The 11,828-nt window shown below is 36.8% G+C and overlaps 1 long non-coding RNA gene and 1 other non-coding gene across 2 annotated transcripts; one reads left to right on the forward strand and one right to left on the reverse strand.

The window, feature by feature from the left end:
* Positions 1-4,220: 4,220 nt before the first annotated feature.
* On the reverse strand, positions 4,221-4,997 carry LOC110676055. The gene is made up of 2 exons (XR_002500030.1): positions 4,599-4,997; positions 4,221-4,532 (listed from the first exon to the last, which is right to left on the reverse strand). It is a non-coding gene; the product is annotated as an uncharacterized LOC110676055 (long non-coding RNA).
* A 6,643-nt stretch (positions 4,998-11,640) lies between these two features.
* Trnak-cuu lies at positions 11,641-11,713 on the forward strand. The gene has a single exon. It is a non-coding gene; the product is annotated as a tRNA-Lys (tRNA).
* The last annotated feature ends 115 nt before the right edge of the window (positions 11,714-11,828 follow it).

Genomic DNA, 11,828 nt, shown 5'->3' on the forward strand with positions numbered 1-11,828 from the left:
CTTATTTTAAGCTTTATGCTAGTGCACAAAGCCAAAATAAAAAGTTTATTGTTGTTGGATGCTTTCTTCACGAGATTTGTGCCCTTGAAGTTCCAGTGCAATCGTAGAAGTTGATTCCAAACTGTTTCACCTCAACTGTAATTACATTTGTGCTTATTCTGCGCGACGTGTGAGGTGGGACGAGTCGAATGAGGTGACAATGGTCTTATCCACTGGTGTACTAAACTGACTCGGTCGAAGAATTTTGACACTAGAGCGGGTCCAGATCACGTGGGGATCATACGGGAGCGTGCCCCGCTCAAGTGTCACAATTCTCAGACCGAGTGAATTTAGTACATCGGTGGATTAGACCATTAACATTAGTCGTCTCACTGCAAGAGCGACTCGTCTCGACTCATACGCCGCGCAGAATAAGCACAATGGATTACCTGCTTTGCTCTTGTCCACAGTTGATCTGCAGGAGTTTTCTTATTTCATTTTGTATGGGGAAAGGCATCTAACTTCAAATATCTTGTCAATGGAAGATTTTATCGAAAAAAATATTTGGTAGGCGTACATCAGGGCATGCATGTAACCCATTAAGACAACATAATTTAAAGGAAAATAATATGGCCTTCCGCGTTGTCTTGAGCAGTGATACTCTCAAGGTAACGCGGAAGGCCTTATTATTTTCCCTATAATTATGTAAAAAATTTTACTGATCGAACAACAAGAAATTTGGAAAAGTGAACATCTCTAAACTTTCGTGTGTTCACTCCATGAACTCAATACAACACGCTAATAAATTTGCAGTGATCGCTTAAGTTACTTTTTGTCAGGAGTAGGAAAAAGCCTTAGTATTCAATTTTTAGCGTGACACAATCAAAGTTGGATGATAAATTATGTTTTGTGCTAGTGTTTTTGAATGTTTATCCCCATTGCAATTACATCATGGGGATGTAGCTCAGATGGTAGAGCGCTCGCTTAGCATGTGAGAGGTACGGGGATCGATGCCCCGCATCTCCAAGAACATTTTTTGTTCAGACATATATTTTCAATGATTTTTGATTTTAGATATTTAGAAGAAACAGAGTTCTTAATCTCACAGATATATTAATTTTGTTTCAGGTTACCACCCCCTTCGAATAATCAAAAATTTTAGTCGGAAGTGAAGTTCCCAATGCCAAAGAATTCGGTAGAACAACTTTGAGGACATTCTAAGAAGGTGTGTTTCATTGTTGTCACTTTTTTCAATGAAATTTAGAATTAACTGTTAGTCCGTCTTCAGTGTCGTGTGCTAGAGTAGAAGCATTAACCTAAGAATGCTAATGTCGCTGCTGTTCGTGTTATCAACATCTAGTTTGCCACGAACTGACAGCGTGAGTACCGGGCCTCAAAGTGTCAGATTAATTTTCAAAACCAAAACAACAACATGGTATTGAACAAACAATGAAAACCCATAATTTAAGGTAATAATTATTAAAATCAATTTTGTGACAACAACGCCACTAGCGTTCTACTACTAATATTTCTATTTGTGCTAGAGTCGACTGAAGTCGAGTTATTCGTTTACGAATAACTTCCGTAGTTTTAAAAAATTCGCCTAGAAGTTTTTCCTTTAATTCACAGCGAGCACTCCAGTTAATTTTTATTCTCACGAAATCCGTCAGAATACATCAAGTGTTCTAGGGTATCTTCAGTTTAGCGTAACAAAGGCGGTTTACTTGAAAGTTCGCCAAGCACATTACTGTAACAAAAGATTTTTGTCATTCCAAAGTATTTTGAGTGATGTTTCCATTAAACGAATATCAAAACAATTTTTCTACTCATAGATGTCGAAAAAAAAGCATTTGTTTAATTTGGTTAAAACACGGGATGGTGGAATGACCTGACAATTTACGTCGAAACAAGCAAGCTCAAGGATCACATAGTTTGAATTTCTTTAATACGTTTTTTGGAAAAGCGTATATAATTTGTATATTCACTGAAAAATCGAATGCAAATGTCCAAAATATATACGCGTATATATCTGTTCAAACCAATTTGAATACCCTATCCCACCCCCCATAAAATCAAAGGAAAAATTCTGAGACATAATTATTACGGAATACAAAGAATGTATCATACATAAATCTCAACAGGTTTCAAACAGAATCAAAATCCTAGACATCAGGATCCTGAGCTAGATTATAGCACAATATGGGAGTGAGCAGGATTCTTGAAGAATATTAAAACTGTGAAGTGATAATATGAGTAAACCAAGGGGGAGGTCACTCTACGCACTTCATTCGGCACAGCTGTGCCGTCAGAGCGCCAAGGTGTACCAAGCGTGCCAGACGTGCTATAATACTACATGCCATAAAAATCAATGAACTGAAATTATGGAAAGACGTTCTCAGCAAGCATTGACATATTCAATTTTCTTCTGGTTTGCCTCTCAAATTTTGCATTCATTCTCATTCAAATCCGCTTTCGATCGAATGCGAAACGGTAAACAAGAATAGGAGTGATTACTTCCTTGTCATGGTTTTTTATGGTGCTGTAGTTTTCCGGGATACATTTTACTTAGTGCCCATTCACAAATCTCATAACGCTGAAGAGGGTGGGATGGTGTCCTAACAATATTACGGCTCATACAAAAGCTGTAACATATTCATACAAAGAGCGATACAAGGGGGTGGGTGGCCATCTAAAATGGCTAATTTTAGCGTTATAAAATATGTGAGTGTGCCCTTACATTGTCGCAAGGAAATCAAAAGAGAAACCAAGCAGTGTTGATAGACTCACACTCAAAATCTCAATCAATACGCTCTCCCGTGAGAGCAAACTCATTAGAGATCTGCTTCGCAAATCTCACGCTTGAGATTTTGATGAAAAATCAACTCAATCAACTCAAACCGTAAAAAATGATTCAATCGCAAAACCCGGCAAAAACTCGTGAAACCCGAATGTTGTGGTTTACGTTAGAAAGGATTAACATAATTTTACCAGACTAACAAGAGATTATTGCCGGGTGTGAGTAAACTGTGGAAATACGAGACATTGAGTTAAAAAGGTGAGCCAACTCATCCGTGATTTTTTGACTGCTGAGTTGCATGATTGACAACTCACGCATGAAAAATCTCAAGCGTGAGTTGTGAGAAATTGAGTTTTTCACAACACTGAAACCAAGTCAAGATTTTAATGAAAAGGTATAGAAAACTGCCCACAGACAATAAGGGAACTGCGACGCGGAGAATCTATGGTTATGAGATCGTGGTGGAAGGTCGTACGAAGAGTTGAGTGAACATCACAAAAAAGCAATGCAGTAAATAACACGTATGTCATGTATTGATCACTAGGATAACAGTTTGGACACTCGGCGACGATGATATCTCCAAAAGATCCCCTACATTTTCTACCCATTTCCCCATCTTTGGAAGTTGCTTTCAGCTGCCGACAAAATCTCTGACGCTTTCATGTAAATTTTAATCTTGATTTTAATATTATTTATTATTCACTGTGAATTTAGTATAGAAAATGAGCCAATGCCGAATGCTTCCCCGGATAAATATGAACAATATTCGTACAGTTTCCAAAACCACCCACAACCATTCGCGACAATATTTGAACAATTCCCCAATGAATCCAAAATAACAATAAGTGTACCGTACCACGAACGGTTTTTACAGTTTGAAAAATTGTAATTGGTAAAATCACAATGTGGGGAATGGGCGGTTAAGTTATGTAACCATTTAAAAACGCTGATTTTTCCGAACAATATTTTTCGTTTACAATTTGTTAAATTGTTGAAATACTATCCATGTTTTGCTGAATTTACTGTAACGCGAACAGTTAAAGAACGGTTGAACTATTAAGTTAGAACAAAAGCAATTAATGTATGTGTAATTGTAGATTTATGGTGCGTAATGGTATTTTAACCTTCTACCATACTGTGCTGTTGCTGTTGAGCCATAAGAGAATATTTGACGACTTATTACTTTTAATAAGAAACAATGAAACAAATAAATGCGTGTGAACATATCTTATTTCAATCCAAACAGTCAATTTAGTTGCTCATGCAATTACGAAACTAATGAAATTAAATATCTACACTAAAGGACTGAATTCTGAAGTTAATCTATACCACACGTATCACTTGTTTCATCGGCTTATTTGAAAAAAAAAAAAAAATTACAAATTATTACGTTTTATTCCTCGAAAATATCTATTTTTTGTTATATATTCGCATTTCGTTTAAAATATAATAAATTTTAACACCTATAGGTGTGTACACATATTTGTTTTGTAGGTAAATTCCTCTATGTTTTTAAATACTCTAATAATTAACAGCGCGGAAATATACATTCCTCCGTACACTAAATTACTGTACATATCACAATTTCCCGGCCCTAAAAATTATTGTCATGCTCAATCTTTTCCGGTTGCATCGGCATTGGCTTGTCACTTTTGTTTCCGAGCGGTATGGTTGAGGGTGAGCCTGAATAAGGACGTTCTCGGGGATGGATTATGTCATACGGTGCGTGCTTCTTTGATGTGGACTGAAGTTCAGGCTGAAACATGAGAGAATTGCAGGATGATTCATTGAGTAATTCAAATTAGTGAAAAAATTGTATTACCTTTGTATGCGGTAGAGGGAAGACGATTTCGTCAACAAGTGGCACTTCGGGTGCCTGCTCTCCGATGGTCCGAAACTTGGAATCACCGTAAACAACTGCCAGTGGCCATTTCAGTTAATTCTGTAGCCACCAACATCCTCCTGACGGTGACAATACCGGAGATGTTTGAGGAGAAAAATCGTTTGAGTTTGTTGATTATAACTCACCCTAATGGCGCAGGTATCATCCGGCTGGGCACTAGGAACAAGCTAGACACTTTTGAATAAAGAAATTTGAATCGAAAGAGAACTTTTCTGATCATTTCGTTTGGATTTTGTCCGAAACATTTTTTTCTTGTTTTGATCTGATTTCTGACAGTAGCACAACGACCGCGAAAAAGTACACAGTAGAAAATTTTTTGGTAGGTTCGGTGTCAATTTTACATTTCTTATAAATGATTATCTATCCCGGATAAAAAATACAATACAAAAACAATATAACGTATTGAAACAGTACCATTCAATATATTGGAAATACAACACAGTATATTGTAACATGACAATACAATTACAGTACAATATATTGTTTTGAACAGTTCACTGTATGGTATATGAGATTTTTGCAATATAATGTATGGGTGGTTAAGTATCGTAACAATACAAATATAGATATTTTCTCATACAAACATTTTGAAAACACAATACGATATATTGTTCATGTATTGTCTTGATGAGCAATTCGTGTATTGCTGTACAATACAAAAACAATTCAACGAACTGTATCATGGTTGCATTCGTCGTTACAGCTAATGTCAAGTGACTTCTAAAAAACTACTTATTTTTACTTTTTGAATATTTTTCACCCAGCATTTCTTGCTTTCTGAACTTGTTTTGTTTATTTCTTTCAGCAAAGCTACATAGAAAAAAGCAACAGTTGTTTTACGCGAAAATAGGAATTTGACTAAAATTGTAAGGTATAAAACCAATTAAAAACAATACAATGTTCTGTTACAATATATCATATTGTTTTTGAATTGTATATTCAAACAAGAATAATATTGCTTCGACATTCAATTACAATACGCTGTATTGTATCCAATACGTTATATTGTACATTAATGGTTTATTCCATTCACTGAATGATACGTTTTTATCCGGGATCTTACTTCCATTTTTGGTCGATAAATGGGGATCGTTTTTTGAAAATATATAAAAAAAGTCTATTTTTAAACAAATATATCGAGCTGTGAAAAGAAAAAAACAGAATGTAATGTTTGGAAACTTACATATTTCGTGATTTTTTTGTAGTGTGTATAATACATATAGCTTACAAATACTAAGGGATCGTTCAAATATTACGTAACGCAACAGGGGGAGGGAGGGGGTCTAGCATAGTGTTACGGTCCTTACAAAAATCTAAAATTTTCCATACAAAAGCTGTTACGTGGGGGAGGGAGGGGGTCTAAAATTGGCAAATTTTGCGTTACGTAATATTTGAATGAACCCTAATGTGTTATACAGTTTGGCAACATGTGTGTGTGATTATGACGCTCCAATTTAAGCATAAACCGTTCGAAAAAATGTAATTTCATATTACCACAATATAACGAGCTAGCATTCCCAAACAGTTTTACAACATCTGAACAGCATAGTGAATTGTTACCATTTGGCGTGCATTGCGCAAATAGCCTTTAATTGTTTTAAATTTAGGATTCTATATTGTTCAACAAAAAAGCAACCACTTGTCATACACTAACATTAATGGGTAAAGGAAATTTATTGTTTGGAAAATAAGGCGAATTGTATTTTACTATGCGGGTCATCTTTAGATCGGTTATATTAACTCTGCTGGTTTGATGCTGCTGCCACTCTGTAGTTTGTTCTGAAATAAAAAATATAAATGTGAAATCATCAAATTATATAGTGTTAGAATGTTAATTCTGAACCCGAATCCAACGCGAAAATTTTGTAAGATCCGTTTTTGGCAGATAGCAAACATTTCAGAAATCTCAATGATTACTGAGACACAAAATTCCAGTTCACTGTGATTTTTATAGCAACCCACTTTGGTAAGGTGTGCCAATCAGTGCGCCGAATTGTGCCATAGCTGCGCAAGGCACACTGTGTAGAGTGACCACCCCCTTGGAGTAAACACAACTGATATTCAACATATCTCAATTTCAGTGTTATCTTCTTTCTATTCAGTCAAGATTTGTTTTCTCTGATTGAAATCCAACTAAAAATCATGAAACACCCGACAAGATCACTTCTGTTGCAAATGCAACTGAAAAACTTGAAACTTGTAAACTCTTAAGGTTAAACAACAATTTGTAAGCTGAAATGTGCCGGGATAAGGATGGGAGCATATTGACGGGCGGACGCGAGGTGATCGAAAGATCGAAGCAGCACTACGATGAACACCTAAATGGCGCAGAGAACACAGGCACAAAAGGTCAGGACAGCGAAGGCGATGGCTACGTCAGCACAGCGGACAGTGGAAACCAACCAGCTCCCACGATGGGGGAAGTTAAGGATGCCATTCAACAGCTCAAGAACAACAAGGCCGCTGGCAAGGATGGTATCGAAGCCGAACTCAAGTCAAAATCTGGGAAACGGAACAGCTACCGGAGGAGTGGTATCCATCACTATCCTGAACGCCGCCTACAAAGTGCTATTCCAGATTCTCTTCCGTCGTCTATCACCTATAGCAAACGAGTTCGTGGGAAGTTATCAAGCAGGTTTCATCGACGGCTGCTCGACAACGGATTAGATCTTTTCCGTGGGGCAAATCCTCCAGAAATGCCGTGAGTACCAGGTCCCTACGCACCATTTGTTCATCGATTTCAAGGCGGCATACGATAGTATCGACCGCGTAGAGCTATGGAAAATTATGGACGAGAACAGCTTTCCCGGGAAGCTCACAAGATAGATCAGAGTAACGATGGACGGTGTGCAAAACTGCGTGAAGATCTCGGGCGAACACTCCGGACTTAATAGTCGAGGCACGATTATCACGAGATCCGGACAATTTGTTTGCTTCGCGGACGACATGGATATTATTGGGAGAAAATTTGGAACGGTGGCAGATTTGTTCACCCGCCTAAAACGCGAAGCATCAAAAGTCGGGCTAAGTACATGCTGGTTGGCGGAACTGAGCGCGACAGGGCCCGCCTAGGAAGCAGTGTTACGATAGACGGGGATACCTTCGAGGTGGTGGACGAGTTTGTCTACCTCGGATCCTTGTTGACGGCTGTCAACATTGTTAGTCGGGAAATACGAAGGTGCATCATTAGCGGAAGACGTGTCTCCTATAGCTCTTGGGGTTTTCGAACGCTGAGTGCTAAGGACGATCTTCGGCGGCGTGCAGGAGAACGGCGTGTGGCGGCGAAGAATCAACAACGAGATCGCTCAACTCTACGGCGAATCCACACGCTCAAAAAAAAAAAAAAAAATTCTGGAAAACGTGAACTGTCAAAAATACACCATGAACTACCATCATGTTTACGCAAAAACATGATCTAGTTCACGGTATATTTTTGCTTGTTGACGAGTTCACATCTGCTGTTCACGGATACGAGAACGGTTTTTTTTTCTGTGCAGTATCGTGAAGGTAGCTAAAGCTGGAAGGATACGCTGGGCAGGGCATGTTGCAAGAATGCCGGACAACAACCCTGTAAAGATGGTGTTCGCTACGAATCCGGTCGGAACAAGAAGGCGTGGGGTGCAGCGAGCTAGGTGGATTGACCAGGTGCACCAGGACCTGGAGAGCGTGGGTCACAGTCGAGGATGGAGAGGAGCGGCCATGAACCGAGTGAATAATTGGCGAAATATTGTTGGCGAGGCTTTATCAAGATAATTGATGTAAAGCCAAATAAGTAAGAAACAACTTTTCTAGAAATGAGGGACATTTTCATGATTTGAGTTGAATGCGGTACCTTTTTCCATATAAACGTTAAATGTCGTGTGCACAACAGATTTGTTTTCCAAATTATTTCAAACTTTGCGATGATGATGCATCTTGTATAGCATAGTTGATATTATTTTAGCATAGAATAGTCAAAACTTCAAATTTTTCATCAGTCTAGAATTCATGCAACTCTAAAACTTGCAATGTTTCCACCATTTTCAAAAAGTTTACAAAATGTTTCCAATCTAATTTTACGAGGGTTTAATCTAGATACTCTCACCAGCTGATGTTCGAGACCGATTTGATGCCTCCATTATACTCTCTTTGATTTATAAAGTTCAAGTAGGCACTTACCCTATCCATTATCCTTCAGTTGTGAGTGTACCTTTTTTTTTATTTTTTTTTTCAGTTGTTCTGTCATTACTCTTCATTGCAATTGCATCAAACTGTGAAATAAATGGTTAAATTAGATAGAATAAAAACTGTTGTGTTAAAATGAAATAATACTATATCGGTTATAATAGTAATTCCTTCGGGTTCTTCTGCAACAGGAAGCGTGTCCTTTAGTATCCAACCCATTAATAACTTTGATGGTTATTATTGTTAGTTGTTGAATGTGGAGTATTTCGAAATACTAATAAATAGTCAAGCATATCATTTTTCCAATCTTTTCCCATTACAGTGTTAATCCTTAATGATCTATTGTACCTTTCCACGGAGCCATTATGTAATGGTGCGTTTGGATCTTCAGTGAAATCCAAAACTAATTTACGCCACGGTCCATCAGGAATTTGTGTTCTGTTCCGAAACAAGTTGTAAGCATTCACACATAAGATTTCACCATCGTATCTATTCGAGCCCACCATACTTTTTCTCCAAGTCGTTTCTTCATAGCATCTATCCCTAAATGAGGTTTGTGCAAGTTGCAATACCCGTTGTGTCAAAATGCGTGGAATGACAATTTTGTGCGCTTTTAGCTAAATTTCAAAATGCTTCTATACTGACTTAATGTTTTCGGCCAACGGTTGATTCTTGGGTCTTGGAAGTATGGTCTTGAGAGAAGCTTTTTCCACGGTAGCTCCCAGACAATTTGCAGCCGTTTTTCCTGCGGCAAATTAACCTCGTTCGACAGGTAATTACCGTGCCAAATAAAATACGTCTTCTCGCTTCGATGGTAAAATTCAAGTGACAGATTTATTCTTTTGGTAATCTTGGTCTACTACACTGAGCCAATATTCTTGCTAATTGTTATACGGTAGTCATATACTTTTGCACTATTAGAATTTCATATAGACTTCACCATAGAGTAAAAACTATCATTGAGAGTTATATGCAAATCATGTAATATGATTCTAGAGTGAGGTAGTTATTATTATTCCACCAATCCCACATTTGTGGTGAACTTAATATTTCATTTTATAAAAAAAAAACATTTTTATATTTCAAATCGAACACCAAAGATGAAAAGGCATACTCCTGTATCACTTAAAACTAAATATGTAACCCACAAAAACATGCAATCAAGTTAATTGAACGTCAAAGGTAGTTATTATTATGTGAAAAGCATTTTATTTTCAGATTGCAGCAGGCATGTTCATTTCACCTGCTAGTGTGATGCAAACAGATGTAGCTCGTTGTTTTATATTATATGTATAATGAGTTTGTTCTATATGCACTAAAATTGAGTTCCTTTTGTATCTAGGGTATAATAGTGTATTTTCTATACCAAATCAAAAAAAAAAAAAACGGTAATTGAAACCATTCAAATATTTATTAGTAATATTATTACACTACATATTCGTGCTCAATTGTGAGCAGATATTTATTAGGACGTTGTAATCGTTAATCACGGCTCTACACTGCTACAACAAATGATTCGAGGTATCCATTTTAGTAAACTTCCGCAGGATGGTTTGTCGGTGATAAATTTTGTCCTTGCCACATGTTGTACACGATTTGACGTCTTCTCTTCCAATCGATACATAATCACTAAAATGAAGAAGGTCACGTATAAAATCAATAAGGCTGATGCAAATATTAATTTTCTTTTATGTCACCCCCCTTCCAAAATCCGAAAATTTTGAAGGGGAGAAAAAAAAATTCATAATTTTTTTGACATCAGTTAGATTTTTTTCAATTTTCAAAGTAAAAAACAAGTAAAATAATGAGCCAGAGGACGTTTGAAAAATGTTTAACAATTATCGTTAAAAATAAAAATTCGAAAAATTAACTTTTTTTTCATTTTTATTTTTTTGTTCCTTATTTATTTTTATCCCCCCCCCCTCGTATCTTCCAAGTGGTCTCGGACATAAAAGAAATTTAATATTTTTATCAGACTAAAGGATAATAGTTAATGCACGTAAATTGTTGTAATATGACCATTTTGGTTATGGAATAGCATAAATTACTTTCTATCAACTTACCGTATTCGATGGAGTTCCCAAACAAATTGACAATTTTGCACAGTATTAAATAAATATGCAGGACCCAATCTGCGGTTTGTCCAATTTGTATTGGGTTCTGAACAACGGAAAGCGCTGGCACACAGTTCTATAATGAAGTATTATTGACGATCAAGTATAATGTCAGAAAATGCTTTACTTGCAATCTACGATATCGAACAACGTCCTCCACAATTTCTATAGACCATCTGTCTTTATTACATTATTACTATGCATTACTAAATTGATGCAATTGATATGGACTACATGCATGTAATACCTACAATGAAACCGAGTTGTTCGAAGTTATATGCAAAGCATGTTGCGAATCTTGTATGTATGTAAAATTGCCGAGAAACGATAACTTTAAGGTTCATTTGGTTGTTAGTAAAACCGACCTGCTTTACTAATGTAACTTATATGGTTAGGTACATATGAAACACGTGTGTCGACCAGGGAGTAGAATGTACAGGGAATTTCTGATCAAATAAACAGACAGAATTATTTAAGTGTATGATAATCTCAGATCCTTTCTAGCTTACTTCAGGTACAAAACTAACTAAAGCTGTCCAGATAAAATGATGCACAGAAGTTTGAAAACAGCATTTCCTTTTTGATTTTTCAAATCCTCAACTCGAATTACAGCGATACTGTACAATACAACTTGGATCATGCTTTTCTGCTTAAATCAGTCTTTAAATACTTACTTTTATACAGCCCGGCTAGCTCAGTCGGTAGAGCATGAGACTCTTAATCTCAGGGTCGTGGGTTCGAGCCCCACGTTGGGCGAGACCTTTTTGCATCTGGGGTACTCTGAACTATTTTTGAACCACTCTAATAATAATAATTAGTTCAATTCATAACATAAAATCTCTGTTACTTAAAAGCTGATTAGCTTTGATGA

The sequence above is a fragment of the Aedes aegypti genome, chromosome 2 (genome assembly GCF_002204515.2).
Source record: "Aedes aegypti strain LVP_AGWG chromosome 2, AaegL5.0 Primary Assembly, whole genome shotgun sequence".
NCBI classification, from domain to species: Eukaryota; Metazoa; Arthropoda; class Insecta; order Diptera; family Culicidae; genus Aedes; species Aedes aegypti.